General features: G+C 38.6%; 1 protein-coding gene and 1 pseudogene across 1 annotated transcript in view; both read right to left on the bottom strand.

Annotated features, from left to right (window-relative positions):
* The window catches only part of LOC141505182 (guanine nucleotide exchange factor VAV2-like), a 447203-nt gene that overhangs the window by 267132 nt on the left and 152246 nt on the right, over positions 1-27825 (bottom strand). The gene's annotated exons all lie outside the window — the stretch shown is intronic.
* Positions 937-27825, bottom strand: part of LOC141505180 (STE20/SPS1-related proline-alanine-rich protein kinase pseudogene) — a 39419-nt pseudogene continuing 12530 nt past the window's right edge.

The following is a 27825-nucleotide window of genomic DNA, read 5'->3' as shown; positions in this document are numbered from 1 at the left end:
AGCTGATGCCCATCATAATGCTAACATTTTCATATAGCATCTTATTACAGGAACTTTATTAAGAACAATACAAATGTTATCTCATTTGATTCCATTAACTACCTTAAGAAGGCAGGTACTATTATTATCCCCAATTTACAGTTGAAGTAACTGAGACAGAGTTTGTGTTGCTGTTTTTGTTCATTTAGTTTCAATGGTGTCCAACTCTTCCTGACTCCATATGGGTCTCTTTGGCAAAGATACTGGAATGGTTTGCCATTTCCTTCTCCAGTTCATTTGAGAAAAATAAGGTTAAATGACTTGCCCTGGGTTACACAACAAGAAAGTGTCTGAAGCCAGATTTGAAGTCATGGAGAAGAGTCTACCTGACTCCAGGCCCAGTTCTCTATCCATTGCACCACAGTAGATAAAATGATTTATCCTCTGTCACACAGTATTAAGTGGCAGAACCAAGACTAGAAGCTATGTCCTCTCATTTCCCATCCATTGCACCACACAAGATAAAATGATTTATCCTCTGTCACACAGTATTAAGTGGCAGAACCAAGACTAGAAGCTATGTCCTCTCATTTCCCATCCATTGCACCACACAAGATAAAATGATTTATCCTCTGTCACACAGTATTAAGTGGCAGAACCAAGACTAGAACCCATGTCCTCTCATTTCCCATCTAGTGCTCTTTCTATCTTATTATATGGGAATTTCATTCCAACAAATACTATCCACATTTTTCACACATAAAATACAGAAATACTGACACCAAAATCAGTACAAAAACCTATCATACCTCCAAATTTAAAGAGAAAAAGTTTTAATTTACTATCTTGGTTCCAAGGATTCATTTATTATAAAATGAAGAGGAGCTAATACTGACTTGATTCCAAATATGAAGAGAATGGAGCTCAGGAATCTCACTACTAAGAAAGGACCCCCCCCCCCCCCCAAGGATGAATAAGGTCATGGCAGGTCAATCAAAGAGAGTGGCCAACTTTGAAAGCAAAGCTGCCTAGAACAGATGGTTCATCAAGGGGACTATTATTTTTTGAAAGTTGAGAACTTAAGGGCAGTTTGACATCAACTCATTTCTTCATTCAAGAATCTGAAATCATCTTCCCCAATCGTTGACCCTCCCTTCTTCCCCAGTCCTGCATCTGGAGCCCCAGAGGATCCAAATCCTCATGATGCTCTGCTTCTTCTTTTCTAAGCTATGAAAATGATTAACCACCTGGGGAGCAGAAGGTCCTTTAGAAAAGTGACCTTACAAGGTAGAGGCAGAAGGGACCTCCAGAATACTGCCCAACACACTGGACTAAGCATAGTGAAGAATTCAGAAGTCTAAGGCAAGTGCAGGTGCAGTTAACATGCTTCGTCTGGGGCGGCTAGGCGGCACAGTGAATAGAGCATCAGCCCTGGAGTCGGGAGTACCTGAGTTCAAATCCAGCCTCAGACATTTAATAATTATCTAGCTGTGTGACCTTGGGCAAGCCACTTAACCCCATTTGCCTTGCAAAAAAGCCTAAAAAGTAAAAAAATATTAAAAAATAACATGCTTCATCTTAGGTGATACACCTTCTTTCAATTTTCCCAATGAGAAGGCTAGACCAGATGGTGTCAGAGAATTACAGGATCATATTTAAAACTGCAAAGGACCACAAAGGTTCTCTAGTCTAGTGATGTCAAGCTCAAATAGAAATAGATCCCAGCCAGGAGCATACTGACATAGAAAAGTGAAATTTATCTTATTTATATGTATGGCTGAGGGGACAGAGCTTTAGGCTTGGAATCTTCCTGAATTCAAATCCAGCCTTTGATAGCTTACTATCTGTGTGACCCTGAACAAGTCACTTAAGCCTATTTGCCTCAGTTTCTTCATCTGTAAAATGAGCCAGAGAAGAAAAAGGCAAATCACTCCAGTAACTTTGCAAAGTAAATCCCAAACAAGGTCACAGAAAATTGAGTGCTATTTAAAAACAACATTTCTTAACTTTTTTTGGTTGGTTAAACATTTCCCAATTATATTTAATCTGGCTCTTTCCTTACTGGAATTCTGAGTGTGCACCTCCAATCTAGACCAATTCTCACATTTTCCAGATGAAGATGCCGAGATCCTGGTGAGGTCAGCTGGCTTGGCTAAGGACACAGGTAACAAGTAAAAGGAACATGATCTGAATCCAGGTCTAAGTGTAAATCTGAGCCAGTTCCCATCTGGAATATCCCTTTGAGAAGAAGATATGACAGAGAAAGAACAAAGGCCTGGGTACTTAAGCCAGCACTAATAACTCTCTCGAGTGGCCCTGGATAAATCATTGACCACCACTCCCAGGCTTCAGTTTTCCCCTAGAATAAAACAGCACTTCTGTCTGCCCTATCTCAAAAAAGACTCTGAAGAGTAAAAAGTCTCTTTAAAAAAGGCAACATTATCATTATTTGCAATTAAAAGAAGTTATCCAATCAAACAGCAACTACCAAGATACATTTCCTTTTAATCCCTGGTTAAGGAAAAGGGAACCATAGAACTTTAGTGGTAAGAGGGACCTCAGCAGCCACCTAGACCAGGTGTCCAATACATGCCTGCCACATGCATTCATTCTCTCAGTCACTGGATCATAGATTTAGAGCTAGGTAAGGGACCACAGACATCACTTATCTGGCCCTCTTATTTTACAGATAAAGAAACCAAGGCCCAAGAGGCCCAGAACACACAGGTAGTATGAATCAAAAGTGGGATTTCTCTTCACTCTCACAGCCCTAATCATAGAGCAAACCTTCACTCAATCTCACCCTGAATATTACAACAGACTCTTAATGCATCACGCAGTCTCAAAGGTTTTCTCTATTCCTCCATGCAGCTCCCAAAGTGATATTCCTAAAGTACTACCTTGACCATGTCAACTACCCTACCAAAAACAAAGTACCTGTGCCTCCCAGATGCCTCCAAAATCAAACTCAAATGCCTCAGTTTCCTCTATCCAAAGCCTTTCAAAATTGACCCCAGTAAACCTTAGTAGCTAGGTGGTACAGTGGATAGAGGGCTGGGCCCAGAGTCAGGAAGACTGAATTCAAATTCAGCCTCTGACACTAGGTGTGTGATCCTAGGCAAAACACTTAACCCTATTTGTCTCAGTTTCCTCATCTATAAAATGATCTGGAAAAAAGAAATGGCAAACCATTCCAGTATCATTGTCAAGAAAAGCCCAAATGGGGCCATGAAGATTTGGACAGAAATGAAATGACTAAATAGCAAAAGGTATCTATCTATCTATCTGTGTGTATATATATATGTGTGTATATATACATATATATATAGAGAGAGAGAGAGAGAGAGAGAGACAGACAGACAGACAGACAGACAGACAAGTGACAGAGAAATTCACGGAAATATATGATAAGAAAAAATAAAGAAGTACATGATAAGGCAAGAAGATGTCACATGGTAAGAACTAGAAGTGTGACAGGTGGACAGTCCAAGTCCTTCATTAGACTCTCTGGAACAAGAGAGGAAAACAAGGTAGAACCCTCCAGGGCAGTGGTTAAATCTTTTCTCCAACTTCCCAGTCCCACCTTTGGAGGACACCCAGGATGGGCAGACACGGATGGGTAACATGCTACAATACTGGAGGGAATGTTTGGATTGCTGATCTGATCACAGATCTGAATATTGGTATATGAGGAAGTAGATTACAAGGAATAGAAAGGGAACTAATAGAATAAGAAATGTGAGGAGATCTCACCATCTTGGTTCTTGGAAAGCAAAGCCATAAGATTCTCTTCAGAGCATTTTAAAGACAAGGGGCTTTGTCAGACTCAGCATTTTATGCTGTTAACACAGCAGTCTTGAAGCATTTGCTATTTAGATATCTAAGTCTGATATCCACTGAAAAATAAAATTGCCGTGCATTATGTAGCTTCATGGATTCAAGAAAACAAGACAAAAGACACAAACTACAAGCAGATCCAAAATTACTCTGCAGCAAAGCAATAGCAAGATGTGCTCTAGTGCTTTATCAATGCAGGACCTTTCAGATGATTAGTTTTTAGGTACAGGCAGTGGAATTTCATTTAAGCTCAAATGCAAAAGTCAGAAAAAAAATGAAGTGGTATGATGGGGTAGGAAGACCACTGGCTCAAGAGAAGAAGACCTGGGTTCCAATACTGCCTCTGGGAATATCTGTGTGACTAGGGTAAATGATATTTCTTAAAATCCTTATGACTCAATTTTCTTATCTGAAAAAATAAGGTCTTGATGCAAGCTCCATGTGTCTGATTCAAAATGGAAATGTACAGAGGGATTTTCATGTAGGAATTTGTTGGTGAAGGGAACTCCCTGGATTAGGGATCCTCCCTCCAAGTGCTCATTGGCAATGTCTGCTTCCTATTGTCCTAAAGACTCCAAGAACTCTAAGAGGTGGAATCTTCCTCTTTGAGATCAGAGGGGAAGCATCTGAAATTTGGGGGATCATTTTTAAACTATAGCAAGTCAAGAAGTTAAAAATGTTATAAACAACCATGAAGCATCTGGTTCTTTGAGATTAGAAAGTAAAACTACAACTAATATAGAGATGCATAAAATTCACCGAGCCAATGTTCTTCTCTTTTTCTTTTTTTTTCCTCTAAAGGTAATTGGGGTTACATGATTTGCTCAAGGCTACATAGTAAATGTCTGAGGCTAGATTTGAACTCAGGTCCTCCTGACTCCAGGGCTGGTGCTCTATCCAATGCACCACCTCACTATCCCTACCCTTCCCTATGGCTTTTAGGATTGTGAATCTGATTGATCAAGCTGTATTCTTTACGTCACAAGGCAGATGTAAGAAAAGTGGTTTGGCTGTTATTATTATTAAAAGATTTATTTTAGGGCGGCTAGGTGGTGTAGTGGATAAAACACCAGCCCTGGAGTCAGGAGTACCTGGGTTCAAATCTGGTCTCAGACACTTAATAATTACCTAGCTGTGTGGCCTTGGCAAGCCACTTAACCCCATTTGCCTTGCAAAAACCTGAAAAAAAAGATTTATTTTATAATAATAATTTATTTTATTATGAAAATAAAATTTCTTATTTTGAAGCACCAGAATGATATGCTGCCACCAGGCAGAGGGATATCATAAAACCCCTGATTCCATGATAACTTAAAAATTTCCAGAACAAGTGGAGGATGTATAATGTAGCTGTTTGCTATAGGCAATAGCTGTCTTCAGTCAGGAAAGCCTGGGTTTTAGTTCAGCTTCTAACACTTCCCCAGAAATCTCCAAACTGAATCATCTGCTCTCTGGTCATCATCCCCATGGGGATTCTGGAACTCCATTCTTGGAGCCCACCTTGTTTCTTGCCTGCATTTTTTTTTTTACCATCTTCAGTCTATGTTGTTGTGTGTTTTGTCCTGTCCTGTCCATTCCATTACCCCTTAGGTGTGTTCTTCTCCAAAAAGGATCTGGCTTGCCTGTATTTCTATCCCCAAATCTAAGCATATCAATCTTTCTTCTTCTCTCCCTCCCTCCCTCTATTCCTTCCTTTTTTCCCTTCTTTCTTCCCTTTGTCTTTCTTTGTCCTTCCCATCTGTCAGTCCATCTGTCCATATTGGCAGTATAATCCTAAGTAAATCACAGAATCCATCAATGTTCCCTCAAAACCCACTAAGAATAAGTAGCTACATAACTCAAGCTGTCTTCTCTGATACTCCTAAATTACTTATTACCCAAGCCAGTTTATCTAGCAAGTGTGATTACAATTCATCTTTGAGAATCTCCCATTGTTTTCTGGCTGAATTTTTTTCTCTCAGTCCTCCAGGAGAGGAGGCAGGACCATAGTTCTAGAGATAAAAGGAACCCCTGAGGTCACTGAGGTCAAGAGGGTTCATGGGACTTAAGAGTCCAAGGTCACCAAGGTAGTAAGTGATGGGACAGCAATTGAAATATGGGTCTCCTGACTCCAAGCTCAGCTATATTTTCCAATTTTTAATACTGAACACATAGTAGGCACTCTATAAATATGTGCTACTTTGACCTTGCAAAAAGAATGTTTTTGATGTTCACATCTAACAACAATGACTAGTAAACACTAAGCACAGCATCCTACCACAGGATGCATAAGGTTGGTATTTTACTTTGGAAAATTTCACTTAGAGCATCATTTTCAGACCATCTTGGGGTTAGTTGTTTTTTGATGATTTCCTGATGTTTGTGATCATGTCTACCCACAGGACAATATGATGTCAAAAATCGATGCTACTGTCCCAAACAACCTCTGAAACATTATTGATCTCATCCTCAATGGCAGAAGAAAATAATACTCTGGTAGTGGTTAGCACTGTCTAACACAAGTCCTGTCTTTAAGCCAGGAGAACTTTAAAAAACTCAGACTTTAAGAGAAGTTTCTTCTCAGGTAACAACAATAAGCATATCCTGGAAGTTAAAATTGCCTCTCCCTCATTTCCCCCATACCCCCCACAAAACACACACACACACACACACACACACACTCACTCATGTCTGAGTGAGTATAGAAACAGGTCATCAATAGGTTGAAATCCCAGGTCTTTGTTCATGGTGTCAATCATTGCCTTTGGGGAACAACCACGTGGTAGAAATTACTTAAAAGCCTGTATTGATTTTTTCCCCCTACAAAAGTAGGATATTTAAAATGTCCTGTGCAAACACACTTCTTCAGATCACTACAAATGCAAACTCAGGGCCCAGGAGGGTCTTCAATTCAATTCAGCTAACAATCAGTAGGTTACTTCTATATGAAAGAATATATACTGGGAGCTGGAGGAGTCACCAATCAACTATGGTGGAAGGGGAGGAGAGATGAGTCAACAAATAAGAATTAAGCAAGGTAAAATATCACAAACAAGCAAAGGGCTAGATGGCAAGTGAAGTGAGGGAAATCATTTTCATTTAGTGGGGGTGAGGAAAACCTTTATAGGAGTAATAATGTTTGCAATGACCCTAAGTAAATGGAACCACTTGGGATCATTGATCTAAGCTGCATTTCACAAGAATGAATGGATGATGGGGCGGCTAGGTGGCAAAGTGGATAGAGCACTGGCCCTGGAGTCAGAAGTACCTGAGTTCAAAGCCGGCCTCAGACACTTAATAATTACCTAGCTGTGTGGCCTTGGGCAAGCCACTTAACCCCATTGCCTTGCCCCCCCCCCAAAAGAGTGAATGGATGAGGAGAAAAGGACTCCTGAAGTAGAAGATGCTTGAGATAAATCTAAAAGGACAGCAGGGATCTGTTAGGGTTTAAGGCAGAGAGTATTCTAGGCTGGAGAAACAGCTAGTGCAAAAGCAAGGACATAAGAAATGGATTGTGAAGAACAACAAATAGGTCAAGAAGAGTGGAAAGGTAAGATTAAGACAGTTGCCAAAAGAAAATGAATATTGAGGGGTTGGGGGTACTAGATGACCTTTAAGATCACTTCCTGCCCTATGATCTCTATTATTTCTGACTCTCCATATCTTGTATTTAACTAGTATTTTATAATTTAAATAGTTGACTCTCTCAATAGAATGGAAGTTTCTTGAGGGTAGGCAATATTTCTGCTTTTATATCACTAACAATTAGCAAAGAGGCTTGGCACATAGCCAGTATTTAATAAATGCTTATCTATTTTACAGATAATGAAGCTGAGACCCATGATAAGTGATGACTTCCCCAAAAATCACAAAGATAGTAAATAGCACAGCTGAGGTATTCTTAGACCCTCTGCCTCCTAATCTAGGGCCCTTCCTCAGTCCTTCCACCATTTGGTGTTCCAGAGGATAGAGTTAGGAGTTTAGAACTCAACCAAGATAACCCTCCCTGCCAGTGCTGCCCATCACCTCTCTTAAAAATGTGGGCAGGGACAGCTAGGTGGCACAGTGGAGAGTCAGGAGGATCTGAGTTCAAATTTGATTTCCAACACTTATGATTACCTGGCTGTGTGGCCTTGGGCAAGTCAGTTAAAAACAAACAAAAAAAAAAGGAGGGCAACACTTATCCTTCCTACCAATCTATCATATAGTTTATATTCAAAGTACCAGAATCACCTATAACTCTAACCATGTGGAGAACAACCAGAAACTTCTTAGCCATAATCACCTGAAGGCCAATGTTAACCAAAAAATGTTTGGTAAATACCTTGTCTATACCATGAATCTCTTCTCAGAATAATGTTGTTAAATGTATCAAGTAAAACACATGGAATTGTGAAGGAAATCAATTCATTATCAACTAATTATTATCTAGTTATCAACAATTTAAAAAAAAAAACAAATTCACAGACCCCACAGTAAGAATCCTTATATCTGGTATGAAAATATCTCTAGATATGAAAGTCAGAGATCTAGGTAACAGCTAGCACAAATTCACCTTGGGCAAGTTCACATCACCTCTCTGGGACTTCAGTTTCCTTATGTGGGAAATGGAAACATTTATAAGAACTTTTAAATCTTACAAAGCCACAGAAATGTGTGACATTATCACATTATACCATCTACCACTGCTACTTTCTCCAGGTTGGGAAACTAGACTAAATTGTCTAGGGGAGGTTTTTTTCATTCATCAGTTCTGTTAGAGTTTTCTGGGTCAAAAGAGGTTCAATGAGGCAGCACAGAAGGCAAACACAGCTGCCCTAAAGCTTATGCTCTGAATGTTCTCTCTAGCCCCTTTCCAGCATCCCCCAATCCAATTAGGCCTAAGAGGTAAAGTGTCATAGAAAAAAAAAACAGTGGGTGGATTACATAAGAAATTTCTGGCAGGGGCATGGTGCTGGACCAGAGCATCTCCCTTCCTTGAGTCTTTTTTCCCTTTGTCCCCCCCCCCCCCTTTAATGGACCTTTTGTAGATGGGATGTGCTCAGCTGATCATCCTGGCTTTCTAGGGACCTCCTTCCCAGCTTATTTCCACAGCCACATCTGCTCCCAAAGCAGGAGGGGGCGGACAGAAACTGAACCTCCCCTGGATGACCAGGAGTAGCAAGTCAGGGCCCTGGAAAAGCCAGCTTTGTGGGAAAGGAAATCACCACTTGAAAGTAAGAGGGAGGGGAGTAGGAGAGAGACAGCAATGACTCTCTGAGGCCAGCCAAGCTTCTGAGAGACTGCCCCAAAACAGGGGGGACAATTTAGAGACAATCTAGGAGAAATCATGAAAAAGGGGCTGGAGGAGGGCAGAGGGGGGAGGCTGAAGTGGTTTGAAGACTTTGATCTGGTTCAATGCAGAGGCTGGTGATTAAGTCAACGAAACAGGGATTGGCAGTGGAGGTGGAGGAGGGAGAACCTCTCTGAGAATTCTGTTCCCTTGGTCTGTTTATTTTGGAAACAGAGAATGGGAGGCAGAGAGGATAGGGAGGAGAAGACAGAGTTGATTCCTTTCAAAGAAACACTGCCCCATCTGCACATATTCATATACTATGATCTATAAACACACACATTTGGGGACAGATGGGAATGGGCAGGAAATTAAGGTCTTCACCCAAGGTCACCAAACAAGTCAGCCCCTTGGGTCAGGTAGAACAATCAAACAGCTAAAATTTCTGTGTCACAATCCTTCATTTGGCCAAAAAGCCTATTGCTCTTCTAAAGACCTCTTTTTCTCCTCCTTTTCTCCCTCCCTCTCTCTTTTGCCACACACATAAAGATAGATGCATATACATGGATATACTTCTAAAACTGAAAGTCAACATTTAATATCAATCCATCACAATTCCCAGAACTTCAGATGAGTAGAAAGAATTGATCAATCAAGAAAAGAATATGGTGAGAGAGAATTTTTTTTTTTAGGAATAGCATGGTATGAAATGACTGAGGAAAATGGATATTTTTTTAAGGGGGAGGAATAAATAATATGCCCTTGAAAGGACAAAGTCCAAAGCAAAATCACTGGATTCTGCAAATGAGATGGAGTTGGGAGGCTGAATAAAATGAATTTCCTTATTATGGAGGAGAACTGGGAGGGATTTGGCATCTTTATAGTTTTTGCTTGATCAAATGTCATTGTAGTTCAGGGAACCTGGGTTCAAATACTGACTTTGAGCAAATTTCATAACCTCTCTGGGTCTCAGTCATATCATAAGTAAAATAATAAGTCTGAACTAAATGACTTCTAGAGGCCTTTCCAGGTCTAAACTCATGTTGTTTTATAATTATTTTTAGAGTATGGGAATGAATAGTTGTGGCCAATTAAGAATATTCTAAAGCTAGTCATTAATGGCCTTGATTAAGGGGCAAGATGAAAAATCATATCTGCATTATTATTTGGGGCAGAAAAAAATGCATGACAAGATAAACCACAGAGATACCTTAACTCCAAGGAATGACTGCCCTTCCCTAAATATCATCATTTTCTGGTTAGTACATTGTATTTATCTACTAAACCACAGACTACTGCAACCTCTGATTGCATTGGAGTGCATATAAGAAATATGATTGGTAAATTCAAAGATTCACTTTTGATTTAGACTTTTATGGGACACACTGCTCTGCAGCCAAGCTCCCATCTTGTTTTAGGAGGTAATCACCAAATCTGTGAGCAACCACTACAGTGCAAGTCCCACAGCTGGGCCAGGGCATTTAAGGAAGCAATGCCTCAATATAATTAAGGAATAGTCCAAGTCCAGATTTCGTTTTCTGAAGAGCCCCAGGTCAATCCTCTTAGGGAAGTTCCAGGGCTCCTTGGGATTTGGGTCTCTGAAGCAGTCATTCCATCCATCTCTATGAAAACTTTATTTTTTGGTTCTATTTTAATTTCACAACCATAGGCTACCACACCCTATCCTCTCTGGAAAGTTCCATCACAACAATAAAGGAGGATTTGGCAAGAGCCAAACTCAAGTCACAGAAATAAAGGATGAACTGGATAGAAGATGATAGAAGATGAGAGAGAGAGAGAGAGAGAGAGAGAGAGAGAGAGAGAGAGAGAGAGAGAGAGATCCAAGAATAAATCCACTATTAGGAAGTAAATAAGTATGTATGAAACATCTACTATGAACCAGGTAAATAGCTTATAAATACTACCTCAATCAATCCTGACAACAAACCTGGATGGTAGCTATTTTACACATGAAGAAAAAGTCAGACAAATAGTGGGCAAATGACCTACCCAAGGTCACATAGCTAGAAAGAAGCTAAGACTGGATATAAACTTAGGCTTTCCTAACTTATTCACTATACAACATATAGGACTCATCTATTCAAAATATGGTATAAAGGATATTACCTATGCAGTGAGATGATCTGGGTTCAAATCCTGATGGTTTTTGCATATAGAGCCTCCGACAAATCATTTCATCAGTAGAATAAAGAATCTGGACTAGGTGATCTCTAGGTCCCCTCCAAACTTAAATCTTAGGTTACTATTTCTTCTATCAGGAGATAGCAAGAATCCCAGTGCATCAAACTATTTGGTCCAATATGAAAAATATGAACAACCAGTTCTGGGAGAGTTTCTACCCTCGGAGCCACTAAGACATGTCAAATGGGTGTAGATGGAGCATCAACCCTGCATCAGGAGGATCTGAGTTCAAATTTGACCTTAGACACATAACACTCACTAGCTATGTGATCCTGGGGCAAGTCAATTAGTCAATTATCTTGCCAAAAAAAAAGCAAATACTGCATAAATCAAGAAAGAATATCCAGTTACTGTAATATTTTTTAAAATGCAATGTCATCCATGAAAAGTGAAAGTATTGGGAAAACCCAAAATGCTTTTTTTTTAAAAGACAGGAAGACTCAAGAGAATAAAGAGTTTTTTTAAAATTCCCTTTCCTAAGCTTCAATCAAAAAGCTTTCCCTGATTCATCTCACATTTCCCCAGAATTTCCATAGCAATCTCCACCTCTAGAGTATGATATATGCTATCCTATAAACAGAGGAGCTAATGCTAATCCAACCCTTCATTCTACAGTTATGGAAATTGAGGCTAAAAGTAGCAGCCTTGTCCTAGGTTATACAAATAGAAAAAGTCAAAAGTCAAACACATTGCTTTTAAATCATTCTTTCCATTATATCACAAATTCTTCTCAGTCATGTCAGACCTGTGCATGTTGCCTCCCCACTGAGAGTGGAACCTTGATCTTCCACAGCCTGAGCACTACATTGGTTTCAGAATATTTGCTAAATTAATTGGCTTCCTATACTATCACACTCAAAGATCAGAATCATGGATTTAAAGCTAAAAGGGATCTTACAGATGAAGAAACTGAGACACAGACAGAATGAACTATGTGTCCATACTGAAAAAAGTATGAGGTATGATTTGAACTCATTTTCAGTCAAGTATTTGATTGGTTCACCTCAGGGATACACCAGGAAGAAGATTTCTCAAAAAAAAAAAGGAACACCTCCCACATAATTACAGACTACTTTTATTCCATACCTTCCTACTATAACTAAATGTTGTCTGACTTAATAAGAGGAAGGGGTAGATAAAATACCAATTTTGTCAATAGCTGGGAGAATGCCACACCACAAGTTAAAATAGACCTAAAATCTTCATGGATCATTAACACTGAGAGCAAAGAATGCACCGGTATTAATAGAGCAAAGACCTGAAGGATATTTGAACATCCCGTAGGCCACCCTACCCCCCACCATGTCTAAACCCCATTGTCCCAGCTCCCTTTACACCAAGTCCCAGGAGTACTCCAAGGTCTGACCAATTTCAGTCTCCAGTTGGAAATTCCCATTCAACTGGTCCTCAACTGCCTGCAGGGCTGGGGCAGCAGTCCAGTAAACATAAAAAGAAAGCAGATCTTTAGATCAGAAGGGAGAGGTCAACTAGAGCAAGGGGGTAGGGAAAGGACAAGGCTGGTTTGTTTGTTTTCCAAGCAATTAAAATGCTAATCAAACACAGAGCTTTCCACCTGGAAGAATCCATTTCCTCATTTATAATTAAAAACCTCACTTTCAGACCAGGCTCTTCAAGTGAAAATCAGGGGGTGGTATTTTTTTTTCATTTCTATCATTTGAACCTACTGAAAGTTAGAAGCTTTCCATCTACAAAGCCAACTGCATGTGTTCTAGCATGAAGAAGGCGGAGATGCCCCAGGTGAAAGAAGCCTGGGAGGAGGTCAAAGCTGGCTCATTCTACAGTTCCTGCCTCACACTCCACTATTAGGTAGGGAATATTAAAGAACTGAGAAATTCAGAGTTCAGTCTCAGAGGAAAGGCTTTCTACTTGGCAGTGGGAATCACTTTGCAATCTAAATACCAAGTCTGCAAGGACAAGTCACTCCCATAACTGCCTCCCATTCCGCATTCAGCATATTTATTAAAACCAAGCTCAGCAACATGTAGCAGTAGACAAAATAGTGAACTAGCAATCCTAGTCCCTTTTCTGCCAAATAACCTATGAGGAATCTATCTCTCTGAACTGCCATTTTCTCATCTGTAAAACTGAGATAACTCCCATAATAGGAATCAGCAAGGAAGAGAAAAGAAAGCTAGAAGTGAAAATCAGAAGACATTCCTATTTACTATTTGTGTGACCTTGTAAGACAGGTTGGCACAGCTCTCTAGATCTGTTTTCTCATTGGACAAATGAGTGGATTGACCTAGATGCTGCTCTAACATACTGACTTACCAGCGTTAGACCTCTGATAGTTCTAAATCCTATGCCTTACTTCACAGAACTGTTTGCTGTGAGGATCAAAAGAGATGATGAAAGTCAAGTGCTTGAAAAATCTCTCCTCCCCGTTAAACATACCACATGTCTCCAAATCTCATAATTTTGCAATCAACTTTGGGTTTTTGGAATGGAAGGGAAAGAAAATAAAATTAATTTTTAAGTTCTTTTGAATTTTTCTAATATGATGTGTCTCACACTCTTCTCTTCCTCTTTATTCCTAATGTTGACACTTTCTTCCAAGCCTTGAACATCTCATGTATAGATTAATAAAACAATTCACTCATTAGGCTAAATAATAGCTATCTTTTCTAAGCTTTAATCTTTGCAATTCATTTTTACAGGCTCCCAAACTAAACTTCTAAAACCAGTATTTCAATACTGCTACTACCTTGATCGAACCATGACTCTTTACTGCCTTTCACACCAAATTTAAACTCTTCTATTTGTCATTCAAGGCTTTGTATTATGATTATGTCATGGAATTAAGTTTTATGATGCAATCTTCCTTTCACTCTCCTCTACCCCTCCCCCACACCCTCACCATCCATCCAATCTTCTCTCCTTTGCTTCCCAAAACACATGCTCCATTTGAGCCAACTAGACTCCCCATTAACCCATAATCCCATTCTTCCTTGGAGATCTTGAATGTGTCCTGTAATTACTCTTTTGCATTGCATTTTTTAATTCTACTTTTTCCATGAAGCTCTTTCTCCCCAATATGAAATTCAAACTCTATATTCTCCTCAAATATCATTGATATAGCAAAGCAACATTATCAGTAGTGGAATGGGCCCATATACAAAGAGAATAAAAGTCAACTACTCCAACTACTCGCCAAAGTCAGGAGAGCTCCAAGGATTCATTTTTTAATAAGAGGATCTGCTAGTAAATTAGCAAGAAAAATAAGTTGGAAGTAAAAAAACTTGGGTCTGAATTCCAGCTGTACTGCTTACTACCAATATGACCTCAAAGAAAATCAATTAAGATCTGTTAGCATCATTTTTTCCCATCTGTAAAAAAGGAGACTGAGATGATCTCATAATCCCTTTCAGATCTGAATCTTGCGATCACTTTGACCACTATGATGCTTTTATCCTAAAGAACCAAATTTATTTGGAAAAACCATTATATCTAAGTCATGCTTACACCAATGAACATGGATCTTCTGAGCCACCAACAACATGAAGAATAAGAGTTCCCATGTCCCCATGTTTGATTCTAATCTTATAGGACATTTTTTTTTTAGGATTTTGCAAGGCAAATGGGGTTAAGTGGCTTGCCCAAGGCCACACAGCTAGGTAATTATTAAGTGTTTGAGGCCAGATTTGAACTCAGGTACTCCTGACTCCAGGGCCAGTGCTCTATCCACTGCACCACCTAGCTGCCCCATGTTTTCATTTTTTTTAAAGACTACTAATATTTAGGAAGCACCAGACTGGAAATTTTAAAAAGATATTTCTGTTGGGAAGAAAAGAGGATGCCATCATGTTCAACCATCATGTTGGATTTGTTTATATGTATTATATGTTTTCATTTTTTTTTCAGCTGAGCTGGTTTGCTCTTCTTTTTATTTCTTTCCCATTTATTTATTTATTTGGGTTTTTGCAAGGCAAATGGGGTTAAGTGGCTTGCCCAAGGCCACACAGCTAGGTAATTATTAAGTGTCTGAGACCGGATTTGAACCCAGGTACTCCTGACTCCAGAGCCAGTGCTCCTCCTCACTTTCTAAGGGATATTTCTTTAATTATACCCCCCTTCCCTCATCCTAGGACCAATGGGCAGAAGAAAACCTATAGGAGGCACCATTCCCAGAGGGTGTTGACAAAGCAAAGAATTGTGGATGACAGAAATACCAAAAAGGAGAGGACAGTTATTACAAGAATATTAACATACCCCTGAAGGTACCACACTATTAAAAGTGTATAACAAAGAAACTGCAATTTCTTATTACAACCATTTCACTACATTCTGCTGAAGGGTAAAGAGAAAATTCAGCAATATGAGTGACTTCTAACCTCACATAAGCCAAGATTTTAATTAGAGTCTGGACTTTATAGACTTTTGGACACATTTTCCAAGTTCCAATGGTAAACTAGGTCATGACTCTCATAGTGAATGGACTATCAGGCTTAGATTCTTGAATCTGAATATTAGGTAGCACATGCCAGAGTCTTTGGTCACAGTTCAGATCACATAATTTTCATGATTAGGTCAGAGAAGTTCAGGAGAGGGAAGCACTTCTGATAAAGAGTTTAAAACATTAGGAGTTACCTTATTGGAAAACATCTCAAAGTCAGCAATGAGAGCTTATTGGAACTGTCATATGACTAAGCCACAGTCACCCACCTCTATAAAACATACTAGGACTCAACAATCTAAAGAAGTTGGGTGAAATGTTCCACATTTTTCAGAATATAATACAGTTACTCATAAGGGATCGTCACCTGTAAACTCCAAGAATCCAAGGACAGAAACAGGATAGTGATAATTCTCAAAGAGATATAAGGATTACAGAGAGTCACGAATGGAGGACTTTGAACCAATGCAAATCCTGAATCTTTTTTCTTTAAAGAATAGAAGATCAGGGTGGCTAGGTGGCGTCATGGATAAAGCACCGGTCTTGGAGTCAGGAGTACCTGGGTTCAAATCCGGTCTCAGACACTTAATAATTACCTAGCTGTGTGGCCTTGGGCAAGCCACTTAACCCCATTTGCCTTGCAAAAACCTAAAAAAAAAAAGAATAGAAGATCAACTGCATTTTTTTCTTTATAGGTACGATGTGCAAAGCATAAATATATAAAAATAAAATTCATAGTCAGTTTAAAACAAGTCTGGCTAGTAATTCTTAGTTTTTTAAAGTATATTGATTTTAAATATAACATAAAATGACAGTATTGTCCAATGTACAATTAAAGTATTATCACAGAAATTGCACAATGAAAGAAGAATACATTTCTGATAGAAAATTCCTTTTATTACCAATAAATAGGACCACCTTAATGCATTTGCAGATTGGTTTCAGTTAAGGGAGATTCAAATTGGTTACTCAGAACATTGAATAGCTTTTGGACTAATTGGCAGCAATTGTGCAGCTGTGAAATGTACTGACTATGATTTGAATTGCTGAAGCATGTTATAGAGCTCAGTGAGTGGTGGTGGTGGTAGCAGTGATGGGGTTCTGTTGTATATAATTTTTTTCCCATTTCTCATCTAAACAGGTCTCTTCACGATCTTCTGATTTTGTTGAAGGTGAGGGTGGTGTGTGGGGCTGAGGTTGATATCCAGTCACAGGCATCTACTGACACTCAACTGAACAAAGCAAATTAGCTTCACCTAGTCAGGTTCGTATCCCATTGCATCCAGAAGCCAACTTAAATGTCAATGTTTTTAATGCTTTAGGGACAACTACAATATTCAGCAAATTTGCAGTAACTGTAACTACAACATGACCATCAACCAGACCTGTAGAGAATGGTTCCTGAGTAACACCATCTGCAAATGTCTCTTCCTAGAGTAAACTCAAATCATGTCATTAAGTTCCTTTCTGGAAAGATCCTTAATCTAAAAATAGAATTCACTTCATAAAGAGCTTCTGTAAATTCCTCATTAATACAAGGCTGGCCCTGAGAATACATTATATATCTGCTCAGGAATACTGCTGTCATTCACTGTAATATCTGGATGTTCTTTTACTCTTCATAATGTTACCTGATAAAATACTTTTCTTTCTTCATTCTTTTCATCCTTTTAATTATCACGTCACTCCCAGTCTCCATCTTTTCTCTTGTGAAGATGACCCCTGGATCCAGGACTCTTATAACTTTTTTGCTATATCTGGCATCCTCATGAGTAGCTTTTCAGATTTACTCTATTCTTGCATTTTAAATTGCTGCTATGGACCTTTTAGAAGGATCCTTCTGAAAGTACAATGCAAGTAATTTTCGAAAAGACTTGTCATACTTTTTTTTTTATCAGTTGTCTTCTACTCCAGTTTCTAAAGGGGGAGGAATATTTTGCAATGTAAACATTAACACTCTCATAGGAGGATATCTGTGATAAGAATAGTTACTCCAAACTCCACATATCAGTCTTGAAGTCATAGTCTCTCACCTGTTCCATGACTCTCTAGGTACCATATCCAACAAAAGATGCCAACAAATGTTTTCCTTACTTTACTGTGAGTAACATCACCTTCCATTGCCAAGAAAGTGCTAACACCAAAATCTGCTATTTCACCTAATCTTTGCCCCAAAGAATATTACCAGCCTTCAAATCCCTAACCATTTTTCTGGACATAGTCTAAGCCTTGCAAAACTCCTTTAAGAATTGCAGCTATCATTGATTTTTCCAGGACTCCATTCTTGCGTTCTCAAATGACAGTATATTTTGTGATATCCAGCACTTAACCTCCGCTTAATGATTTTATAACCAGCCAAAACTAATCCTTTATAACAAGAGGTGTAATAGGTCATTATGTTGGAATGACTGTATTAGCTCATGGCTTGGATTCTTTTAGTAGTTCATCCATGCTCATCTGGCATTTTTCTAAGTTGAGGTATTCTAATGCTACTCATTCTTGGCAGGGTTTGCATAGTGAAGACTGGCCACAGCATTAGCACTACTGCCAATTACCTCCTATAGCTCAAATGTGCAGTCAATGGCCTAGCCCACTTGGGTCACTGAGGCCACCCCAGCATCTGCCTGGACCAATGTAAATCAAAGAAGCAGAGAGAAAACTGGAACCTGTAACAGAAAAACTTCCCATTTCACAATTCTAAGCACCTACTGAATACAGAAAACTGTGTTAGTCTCTGAGGAAGCAAAGATTAAAAAAATAATTATGCAATTCCTGTCCTCAAGGAGTTTTGAGCTCAAGGTCAAATAAGTGAGTATATAATATATACACTGCAACTTGGTCATATAGAAAAAAAGAAGAGGGGCGACTAGGTGGTGTTGGGGTGGCTAGGTGGCGCAGTAGATAGAGCACCGGCCCTGGAGTAAGGAGTACCTGAGTTCAAATATGACCTCAGACACTTAATTATTACCTAGCTGTGTGGCCTTGGGCAAGCCACTTAACCCCATTGCCTTGCAAAAACTAAAAAAAAAAAACAAAAAAAACCCAAACCCAAAGAAGAATCTGCTAAAGTGCTATAAGAAATTTGAGGAGAGAAATAAATATTTCAGGGCTACTGGAAGAGTCTTGGAAGAAGTGATTCATTAAATGGACCCCCCCCAAAAAAAAGAGAAGTCTGGTCATACAAATATGCCCACCCATAATCTAATAATCTCAATTTTTCAGGGAAGCTAAGCCTAGCAGATCTCTTGGGTTCAATTGAGTAACCATACTAAATTCATTAATATGGTAATGGGAGGGGGCAGGATGTGGAGAGCAGTATAGTTAATGAACCATGAGGGATCAGGCAAAATACAGACAAATTAACCCAGGTCAAGATGGAAGAGGTCAAAGCTCCCATGTCAGTCAGAGAGGGATCAGGTCATGAGTGGCCTCCAAACTTCTAGTCTGGGTAAGATGAGGAGAGGAGAAAGAGGAGAGAAGAGAAATGGAAAGAGAAGGTAAAAGACAGAAAGGAGAAGAAGAGAGTAGAGGAAAGAAAAATATGATACAAGGCTTCAGATGGATTAGAGTTCAATTATGGAGGGTCTGGATGGGCAGACTCAAAAGTTAATAATTTACTCAGTAACTAATGTGAAGCTACTGGGAAGCTCAATGGAAAGCCAATAGGAAGGTTTTTATTAGAGAAATGACATTTGGAAGATGAATGAATAAATAAAAAAACAAATTTATTAAGCACTTGTATCAGAATGTGCCAGGGATAAAAATACAAATATGAGACAGTCTTTTCTCTCAAATAGTTTGCACTAAAATAGGTATATAATACATAGAGGAGAATAAATAAAGGGAAGGAGTTTTAGACTGGGAAGTTCTAGGTTTTGTGAACAGAGTCCCAGGGCAATGGATTGCCACAGTCTTCTAAGGCAGCATTATTCATTTGATTCTTATTCCCAGAGTGAGGGAGAGGAAGAACAAGCCAGGGGACACCACAACTATGGACAAGGTATATGACAAGATAGCTAAGTAGGCTTTCACTTCCTGTGGATAGTATACGAAGTATGGACTGAGGTTAACTAAATATAGTAGGTCACCAGGATCATGATAGATTGGAGCCACCCCTACAAAGTGGTTCTACCTGTGTCTAGCAAGGAAAATCCTAGAATCATAGATCTGGAGCTGAATGGACCTCAGAGGCTATCTAGTCCAACTTCCTCATTTTTACAGATGAGGAAACTGAGACCCAGAGAGGTTAAGTGACTTATTTATGCAGGTAGTGAGCATGAAAGATGAGATTTGAATCCATGTCCTCTACAGTTATCCAAATCAGAAAGTTATTTGCAATCAGCAATTGATCAAGTTTGTCTTGGTTGACAGATAGGAAATGGAAATAATTTGAGAACTAAGTAGAGCAACAATTAAAAGTGAAAATGATGCTCAGTTTTAGAGAAGTTTTCCCCCTGGAAATGACTTTATGACTTTAATCTAAGGACTTTCTGAACTACAACAAAGCTGCAATATATTTGCCGTTCCATATCAATCAGAGTTTTGGACTTTGCCTTGAGGCAAAGATTTAGTCCTTCAATTCAACAAACACTTATATCAGTCATCTAAGTCAAGCTACTATGTAGTAAGCACCAGAGATACCAAGATTCCTTTTAAAAAATTCAATCCCTACCTTCAAGGAGCTACAATTCTTCTAAGGAAACTATAACATATACACAAATATAAATTCAAGGTGCACAGTAATGAGGTTAAAAAAAGCCAACAAACTTTGAAACTATGAACTTTGAACTAAGATCATTCTAAATTCCAGAAGACTGATAATGAAATATGTGATCTATTATGGAAAAATGATGGATTTAGGATAAGGAATGATACACACAAACACACATATACAGGCACAAGTTTATTAAGGGAATTTCTTTTGCTTTACTATGTATATTTGGTACAAGAAATGTCTTTTTTCTCTCTCTACCTCATCAGACAAGGAGGAAGGGGTGGAAGAGAGAAACTAGATTTCAATTAATTTTGTTTTGATAGAATGGTGGTGGGGTACTATGGATATAAATTGGAACTTGTACTTTTAGATGAGGTTACTGTAATTATTCATTTTAGTTAATTGTTTTATTTTATTCATGAACTCTCCTCACAAAATAGGGATGGATCTGTAAATGTCTGAAATGTAAAATGAAAACTTTAAATAAAGTCAATATCAATAAAACTTTATAAAAAAATGATAGAGCCAGATAAAATATTCTAAGAAAACCAAAAAGGTAGAGAACAGTGGAGCAACACTTGATACTTTCAGGATTTCAGAGATCTTTAGTAATTTTAACACTATAACAATGGCAGAGACACCTAGAATAATAACTCTCATTTCTCTTAACAGTTTAAAATTTACAAGGTACTTTCCTCACAATCCTGTGAGATAGGGAGACCTGATACTATTGAATTCATTTGCAGCTGAAGTAACTGAAACTACAAAATGAAGTGATATATTCATTCCACTAAGATCATATAGCTAGCAAGTATCACATGCAGGGTTCTTTGTAGAATCTACCTGTTCCTTTTAGGAAATCTCTTCATTTTTCATTGCAGGTTGTTCATCTCAGTTGTGTCCAATTCTTTGTGATGGGGTTTTCTTGGCAAAGATACCAGAATGATTTGCCATTTCTTTTTCCAGTTCATATTAAAGATAAGGAAACTGAGGCAAACAGTTAAACAACTTGCCCAGGGTCAAAGAGTTGGATTTGAATTCAGGTTTCTGTGAAACCAGACCCTGCATTCTTTCCATTATGCCACTAAGCTGCCTTTGACCTCTTTATAGTTACAGTTAAACTAGGGCTATCTCCCATTATATAATACTTGAAGGTTTATAAAGTATATTAGTAACAACAATCTTGAAAGGTAAGTAATGAAATAGCATTAACTCCATTTTACACATTAATATATAGAATTGAACATATTTCCAGAATACTCTATGGTATCCTAGAGGTTCCAAAATGGCATATCCAGGGAAAGGCACCTAGAATGGTAAACAGATTAGAAAGACAATGCATTTTGAGACTCAGTTTAAGGAACTGAGAATGCTCTGTTAGAATATTAGAAAACAAGTATGTGAAGGGCTAACATTGGGAAGAGGTGGCACAGTGAATAAAGTGCTGAGTCTGGGAGTGAAAAAAACCTGAGTCTAAATCCAGTCTCAGATACTTACTGGTGTGTGACCTTGGACAAGTCATTTCACCATATTTGCCTGTTTCCTCATCTGCAAAATGGGCTGGAGAAGGAAATGGCAAGCTAGTATCTTTGCCAAGAAAATACTACATGTGAACACAAAGAGTTAGACTGAAAGAACTTAAAAACAACAACACTGGGATGAATAGATGAATAAGCATTTGCTCAGTATTTACAATGTTCCAGGCACTATTCTTAAGTGCTAGGATTACAAATCGAAGCAAGGGTTCTTCCCTCAAGTATACATTCTAATGGTAGAAAAATAAGCAAAGGGGAACATCCCTTAGGGGAGGGGATATCTCCAGCCCACTTTTGAAATGGGCAAGAAGTGATATAGAGGCCTGCTTCCAAGCAGGATAAGGTGAAAAGTGGCCTCTCTGAGCCCAAGGGCTCTGAATCCAGATGGTTCTGCTGGGAGAGAGTTGAGATGGAACTATGATTTGGCAAAGAATGGAAGCATCATGGATGTCTGCTTCCAAAGCTCTACTTGGTTATGGTGGGCAGAACTAGTAGCAGTAGATAGGAACTGTCCCGAGACATTAGGATCCCTGTAGGAAAAACTTCCTAACAAGTGAGTGGAGTTGTCCAAGTTTTGAATGAGTCACTTCTGATACTAGCAGGTAGTACAGACTCCTAGATTTGTGATGAAAGGACCTGGATTCAGATCCTAGCTTGGCTACTTACTACCTATATGATCCAGGGAAATGCATTTTAAACTCCTCAGGCTTCAGTTTTCTTAGTTATAAAATAGGGACGTTGAACTAAATATCCCCAAAGGTCCCTTCCATGTCTTAATATATGATCCTATGATCCATAGTGATGCTCTTCAAATGAAATTCTTACGCTCACTTGTTGAGATAGCTAGGTGGCAAAGAGTCTAGAGTACTAGACCAAGTCAAAAAGATCTGAGGTCTAATTCTGCCTCAGTCACTTAATAGCTGGGTGGCCCTGAGCAAGTTACTTAAATTCTCAGGTTCCATTTCCTCATCTGTAAAATGAGAATAACAATAGTACCTATCTTAATGGGGTATTGTGAAGAAAAAATTAAGAAGAATTATAAGTGGACAATAGTTAATTGGAACCTAGTTTTATTGTTAAGAAAAAAATGAAACAATATTTGTAAAGTGCTTTGCAAACCGTAAAGTGTAATAAATGCTGATTTTTAATTGCTGCTGTTGCCATATTGTAGAGGGGTCTTCTCTTTGGAGTGGGTCAGTTGGACGTATCTTTCCAAATGTAGATTCTATGAATATTTACATGAAGGGAAAAGTTGCTGTTCAATCACTTCAGTTAAGTCCAACTCTTTGTGGCCTGATTTGAGGTTTTCTTGGCAGAGATGCAAAAGTGGTTTGTCATTTCTTTTCCAGATCATTTTGCAGATAAGGAAACTCAGGACAATAGGATCAAGTGACTTGCTCAGGGTCTCACAGCTAGTAAGTGTCCAAGGCAGCTAGGGGGTATAGTAGATACTGACTTTGGAATTAGGAGTACAGAAGTTCAAATATGAGTTCAGATGCTCTACCACTTACTAGCTGTGTGACCTTGGATAAGTCACTTATCCCTGATTGCCTTGCATTCAGAGTCATCTCTAGATGTTCTGATTCATATCTGGTCATGGATCCAGATGACTCTGGAGAAGAAAGTAAGGCTTAGTACAGTCCTTCATTCAAATCCAATCCATGTACTTGTCATGGTCTCTCCTCCCTGATGTTGAGAATGAAGAACAAACAGATTTGAACTCATGAAGATGAGCCTACCTAGACTTCAAGCCCAGTTCTCTCTATCTACTGCACTACCCAGTCTAAAATCAAAGCATGAGCTTTTTCCCAAAGTGGGATTTTGTACTGGATCATTTATATTTTCTTCTTCCCCTGCTTGGTAATAGGTCTTATGCAGTTACAAGGAAGTCTTTCAGGGTTGAGGTAGACCTCCTGCTTTAGGAAAAAGAAGAGTTAACTAGCTTGAAAAAAGATCAAGAAAATCTTAACTTTGGCCTCATTATCACCATGTTATAATCATGATCTAATGAGCTGTAAACAATTGCAACATTTAATACTCTTGATATCACCACATTTTATTACAGGGTTCTTGTCAAGTAATTGCTTTCCTGAAGACATTACATGTGGTTTTTCAGGGGGTAAGGTAAAAACTGCTCATCAATTGATTCCCTCCTGGAATTAAGTGGACATGGTTTATTGGAACCTTGTTTTATCTTTATTGAAGATGCAGGGTTGTAATTAGAGATTAGCAAGTCCAGGTGAAAGGGACAGATAGATGCCCCTTTACAGATTCAAAGATAAAACTAGCTGAGTTGGCAAAAAAAAGTGTAAGAATTTAGACCGGTGGGATAGCAGCTGTGACCTATATTTAAAGATAACCAACCTATTATCATGGTTAAAAGATTATAAAGCAAGCCCTAAGCAAGCCCTGATTCTATCCCAAACATTAGGAAGAAAAGCAGGGAGTTCTCTGACTCCAATGTAATTTCCCACACTTCTCAGCACAACTTTATAATCTAATATAAATCCTTCCCTTCACTTGACAGAAAGATAGCACCAAAATGACTCTCAAAACTTCTGCAGAATAACTGAACTAAGCTTCCCATGGATTAGGGCCATATTACACAGAATTCCAGAGCTAGAAGAGAAATTAGAAATCATTTAATCCAATATTTTCATTTTATAGAAAAGGATACTGAGGTGCAGAAAGCAAAAGTGGCCTGTAAACACCATTACCCTGTGCTGGTTTGCTCCTCAGACTATCTGGTCCACGTTTTCTTTTTTTTCCCCTTAGGGAATGAAACTCAAACTCCCCTGAATCTCTGTATCTTATGATCCATCTTGGTAAAACTGTGCATAAGGAAGACAATTCAAGGAAGTGATATGTCTCCCAGGCCACATGTTCATTAGTAATTAGGGGAAAATATGTAGCCCAAAACACCCTACATGTAAAAATAAGTATTTACTTCCAGGGTATTCTTCCACTACAAGAAAATTTAAAATTAATTTGAGCTTAAAAAGCAAAACAACAGCAACAACCCTTCAACTACAATACAGTTCATAGCATCTGATAGTATATTGTAACTACTGCAGACCAATAAATTCAATAATCAATGATATAGGGCCGGTAGGAGGCACAATGGATAAGATCACTGATCTGGGAACCAGAAAGATTCATCTTCCTGAGTTCAGATCTGGCCTCAGAACTTATAGCTAGGTGACCCTGGACAAATCACTTAAACCTGTTTGCCTCAGTTTCCTCATTTATAAAATGAGCTATTAGAAGGAAATGGAAAAACTCTCCAGTATCTTTGTTAAGAAAACACTAGGGGCAGCTAGGTGCCACAGTGGATAGAGCACCAGCCCTGGAGTCAGGAGTACCTGAGTTCAAATCTGACCTCAGGCACTTAATAATTACCTAGCTGTGTGGCCTTGGGCAAGCCACTTACCCCATTGCCTTGTAAAAAAAAACCCACTAAATGTTAAGAAAACACTAACTCATCACAATGTTACAGGCACCATGTTTAAATGTTAAGGGTTACAAATCCAAGCATGGGACACCTTCATTCCTTCCTTCAAAGAGTTTATTGAAAAGAATAATGACATCTTAAGACCTGGGCTTTTAAGATATTAGTAAAAATTGACCATGAATGCCTTGTTAGAGATGATTCCAATTGTTACCAATACTGAAAGCACCAGGGAATCATCTCCACTCAATAGTAAAACTCAGGACGTACCAGCCACATAAAACAGATTAGCCCTCTGTGCATTTACTCCTCCCTCAGCTTCAATCCCAATCTCAGGTGTATAGGATTGCCTAGGAGGATATTGTTTAGGCTACTGTGAAATTCATTCTCTCTGTGATAGCTGGTTCAGTCAATTAGCCACTAAGTCTTCACTGAGCACCTACTGTGTGCTCAGATCCAAGCAGGATACAATTCTGTTTGGAAGGTGAGACAACTAAGTACAATACATTTATATTACATCTGAGTAATTAAACATGCTGGTATCTGAAGAGTCAAAATAATGGGAAAAGTTCTTGATTTGAAGTCATAAGGACCCGGGTTGGAGTTCAGTATAGGTTCTTCTCGCTAGCTGCTTGATTTTCCATGTTATATGGACAATTTTCTCCTTACATTGAGGGAAGAAAAAGAGGGAGTTTGATCTTCCTAATTTAGGAATAATAGATTCAAGGTGCAAAATGAGACATATTTTTGGAAATGGAAAATTAGTGGATTTCTTTCATTTTGTTATACTTGTTTTCTAGAAGAATTGTTTCCTTTTTGAAATTAGAAAGGAACTTTAGGGAGCATAGGACAGCTAGTATTACAGTCAACAAAAAAAAGAAGAAAAGAGGGTTGTAAAATTGTTTTTTTTAAATGCACAAAAGAAAAGGTTCAGAAAGGGTGGCTAGGTGGTGTAATGAATAAAGCACTGGCCCTGGAGTCAGGAGTACCTGGGTTTAAATCTGGTCTCTAACACTTAATGATTACCTAGCTGTGTGGCCTTGGGCAAGCCACTTAACCCCATTTGCCTTGCAAAAAACCTAAAAAAAAATTTTAAAAAGCAAACTGTACATTAAAGTACTGAACTTTCTCAAAGAATACTCATTTCTATTCTTTGTATATGGAAATGTTGGTTCCTGGTGTTCTTTATATTCAAAATAAAAAATAAAATAAGGGGATAGCTGAATTTACAGTTTTTGCAATGATCAAGCTTAGTTCTAAAGGATATAAAATAGAACATACTTTCCTCCCATAAAGAAGTAAGGGACTACTGGATTCTAATGTTGCATATGATGGCAGACACTTTGGGGGGGGTTGGTTATTTTGCTTAATTATTTTTCTTTGTTGGAAGGGACAGTTTTTTTTGCAGAGGGAGGGACTATCATAAATAATTGTGGTATACAAAATGAAAGACATGAGTAAAATTTAAAACTAGCTGAGGGAAGGCGGTAGGACTAGATGATCTCTTAGGATTCCTACAACTCTTAAATCTCTGATCCTATGAATATCACCAACAAGTATCTTCTAGAAGCTCCAAGCATACCAAAAATCAGTGCAGGTTGGTGTGAGAGAATCTTCCTTAAGCCATTTTCCTTCTATCTTCAGAGATCCTGCTCCAATTACTGCCTGTTCAGCCTAGTCTGGCATTTAATTATACACTGTCTTGTATTGTGTGCTAATTGTTTCCTATGTATGAGTTTAGTCTCCCAAAGAGACTGTAGGATGGGAGGGAGAGACCCAGTATGCTTCATCTTGGTTTTGAGTATACAGCAGAAAGTATACAGTTCAGAAAGTATAGAAAGTATACAGTATGCAGTTCAGAAAGGAGAGCAGGTAGCTTATGAGGTACTGATAAATAGTCCAACTTACCTTCACTCACTCTCCCTGCTGATAAAGACTGTTTGTCTATGTTGAATAGATTTTTCAAATGCAAATATTAAGGAGGTAGAACAGAACAAAGTTCTCCATCCTTGTCACATCAATTTTTAACCCCTTTGACATTCTATTCCTCTGTTAAAGAAAGAGGGACTTTTTGATATATCATGCTAAGAGATCATGGAAATCACCTAGTTCAGCCACTTTACTTTAAAGATAGGAAAACTGGAATTGGAGGGAGTAAGGGTGACTTGCTCAAAATTCTAAAGATGCTAACAAATAGAATTTTAATCCTGGTCCTTTTTAGTTGGAATCTCTATTTCAAGTCTCTCTCTACTCCAGACCATCTTCCATTCAGCTATTAATCATCCTAAAGTGCAGATCTGATCCTCTCATCTATCTATTCAATAAACCCTCGAGGCTCCCAATTAATGCCAGGATCAAATATAAAATCCTGTTTGGCTTATAAAGCCCATCATAATAAAGTCCTTCCTATCTTTTCAGTCTTCTCATGCATTCTCCCTCCATGTA

The sequence above is a fragment of the Macrotis lagotis genome, chromosome 1 (assembly GCF_037893015.1).
Source record: "Macrotis lagotis isolate mMagLag1 chromosome 1, bilby.v1.9.chrom.fasta, whole genome shotgun sequence".
Taxonomy (NCBI): Eukaryota; Metazoa; Chordata; class Mammalia; order Peramelemorphia; family Peramelidae; genus Macrotis; species Macrotis lagotis.
This window is presented reverse-complemented; position numbering and strand designations above follow the sequence as displayed.